The sequence below is a fragment of the Etheostoma cragini genome, unplaced genomic scaffold, assembly GCF_013103735.1.
Source record: "Etheostoma cragini isolate CJK2018 unplaced genomic scaffold, CSU_Ecrag_1.0 ScbMSFa_1523, whole genome shotgun sequence".
NCBI lineage: Eukaryota > Metazoa > Chordata > Actinopteri > Perciformes > Percidae > Etheostoma > Etheostoma cragini.
Window position 1 is genome coordinate 484,658 of NW_023265587.1, and position 3,145 is coordinate 487,802.

Consider the following 3,145-nt stretch of genomic DNA (forward strand, 5'->3'; position numbering starts at 1 on the left):
TCCCTGCTGATTTATTGAAAAAACACATTTTACATCAACATGTCGGACATTTGCAACATTTCCCCCAATTAGTGCTGGCTCATCCCGTCGTTAGTCCAGCAAAATGGACCAAATAAGAGATAATGCACATAAATCTCCATGGGTACCTTGGACTGAATCTCCGCCAACCTGTTCTCAAGGGGTCAGGTCCACTCCACGAGGAGGCCCAGTGACTGTGGTAGTCTACTGATTGCTGCCCCCTAGTGAACCCTCATGCTCCTCCACCACCAGACTGCACCAGCTGGTCTGTTGTGGTGTTTCCCATGAGGACCGGTGTGGGGGACACTCCCACATACAAGACTAGTGTCATGCATCAGTATATCTGGACAACAAAAAACAATATTAGATCCTGGGTTTTAAAGTAATTGGTGCACAAGTCACTGCAAAATCCCTATGAAGACTCAATGAGGAGACATTTTCCCTCTGCGTATCATTTGAGATGGAGTTTGTTTGTCTCAGTTAAGTTTGGTTTGGCATGGCTCACCAGCGCTGGGGTGTGTGTGTGTGTGTGTGTGTGTGTGTGTGTGTGGGCGGGCTAACAGGACAGTGCTCTGTCACTGTTGTGGACCAACGAAGGATCGGGTTTCAGTGTGGGAAACGATGATGGCGAAGGACAGAAGTGGCCAATAAAGGATTCACAGCGGCCTAATGAAGGAAACTGAGCTTGGGGGGGGGGGGCATGGGCAATGCCCCTGTGGATCCCTGACCCCAACCCCAGAATCTGGACACTTAAGATCTCCTAGGATCACTTTGCATGCTTTGATGCTCAGCCTGAAACCATAGACAGTTAAAGTAATGGACCTCCAGATGAACCAGTGAAGTCTGCTAGAAGCCTCCAACTGAGCTTGACAGGATGGCTTGAACCCAGGAGGGGCGGGGGGGTGGTGGGGACGACACGCAGCAACAGGTCCCAGGTTAGATCTGAACCCGGTCCGCTGCCAAGGACTCAGCCTACATGGGGCCACGCCGTACTGGCTGAGCCAGAGGCCGCCCCGGAGCGCCGTGTTAAAAGCATGAAGAAGCCTGTTTTATGTCTTTTTGGGACGTTTGCCAAGGTCTAAAACAATAGCCCCGAGTGATGTCACGGTGACATCATCAGAGGTATTCGGGCTCTGGGTTTTGGAGATTACAAATCACGGATCATGGATCATTACTATAAGGTGTCCCGAACAACATACTGAAGGTCCTAAGAAATCCTAGTTGAGGAAATATGTTTAATTCTCATCAATGCGAGATGTTTGCCTGTAAGGCCCCCCAATGGGGCTATTTTTTCCCTTTACTCCCATCAAAATGAAACTTTGCACATTGAAAGTACCCATGAAAAGTCAAATATATTGTATTACAAGTTTCTCTGAAAATGAACTTTAACATGCATATGAGCCATACACTGATCAAATATGCCCCAAATACACCCTAATAGGCTTGATTCTTTCCCTTTACTCCAACCACAATAAAACTTAAAATAGAAATGGTCTATGCTGAAAGAAATCTACATTTCAAGTACTTCTATTTTTGGCTCCCAAATGAGTGACTTTGCCTGGACCGTAGGGATGAGGTGCGTATGGGAAGTAGGATTCAATGTTTTCGGAGCTTCATTCAAAAGCATGAAATGCATGGGAAGAGTATTTTTTAATGTGTCTTTTCACAAAAACATGTGTGTTTTTTTTAATTAAACTTGAAATACAACAGGCTGCTTGTTATTTAATGGTACAGGAGACATGGTAAATAACTGGCATTGTGGTATTTTCCTATCTGTGGTCATCTTCCCGGGTGTTATGGGTAAAAACACATTAGTCAGAGTTTAAGATTTACAGCAGTTTACTGTACACAAGTCTGTTGCCACATTACAGAAACAGAGGAGCTCCAATTACAGGCGTGGGACACATGATACAGGGAACTGTGTGTGTGTGTGTGTGTGTGTGTGTGTGTGTATATGGGTCATCATCAGTGGTGGAAGCAGAATCCAGATCCTGAACCCTCCTGTTGTCCTCGGGTCAAATCTGACCCCTTTAATAAATGTCTATATCTGAAATATGGCTTTCTTTTTAACCAAATTATGACAAAAAACATGGATTGGATTCAATACAACGGTCTTTCCAAATACAGTTTCTCACTTTCAGTCCTCTGATCTTAACTATTAGTCAAAATAAGTCATAATTTATGCTTTTTTACCTCAAATATTAGGTATAATTTTATATAAAGGAGGGTTATTGACCATGAATTCCAAAAAGTAGACTGGTAGTAAGGTGGTGTTGGTGAAAACAAGGGACGGAAATGTCAAATTGTTGTCCTTTTTTTAACCCGGAGGCACAACACAGGGGTTAATAAACTGTAAAAAATACTCTGTTACAAGTTCAAAATGTTACTTAAGTAAAAGTATGTAATTATCATCCGGAAAATGTACTTAAAGTGTAAAAAATGAAAGTACTCAATGCAGAAAAATCTCAGGATTTTAGAAAATGGAAACAAATCAAAACAGATCTGTCAATCAAGTCAATGTTTAATCAGATGATCACTTCAGCTGGACTACAAGGCCTCTAGTCTTTATAGTTTAAAGATGGTATTTTACACACTTCATGTGTTTTGTGCGCAAAAATCTCAATTTGTGAAGTAACTGAAGCTGTCAGATGAGTGAAGGAATGAGTGTCTCTCTGAATTGTAGCAGTAGAAGAAGAAAATGGCCTCGCCCCTGCAAAGGACAAGACAAAGACCGCAGTGTGTCGTCCTCTCTGCTGAGAAGGTGATTGGCTGCAGTCTGCTGTCTCCCCAGGACCTGGACCCCCCCCCCCCCAGGACCTTGAGCCATGAAGGACTGTAGCAAGTCTCTCTCACCCTGGACACAAACTGGTTGAACCCGTCCCCTCTGGAAGGAGGCCGCGGTCCATCACAACCAAAACCCGACTCCACAAAACCACTTTCTTCCGTTTTGCAAGGCCATGGACCCCCCACTGACACAGCATCTTAATCATGCAATAGGAGGGAACACCACATATGTCTCATAGGACAGCTTAGACATGAAAGGGGGACTGACATGCAGCAAAGGGCCGCAGGTCGGGGTCGAACCTGCGGCCGCTGAGTCGAGGGGTAAACCTCTATATGTGGATTT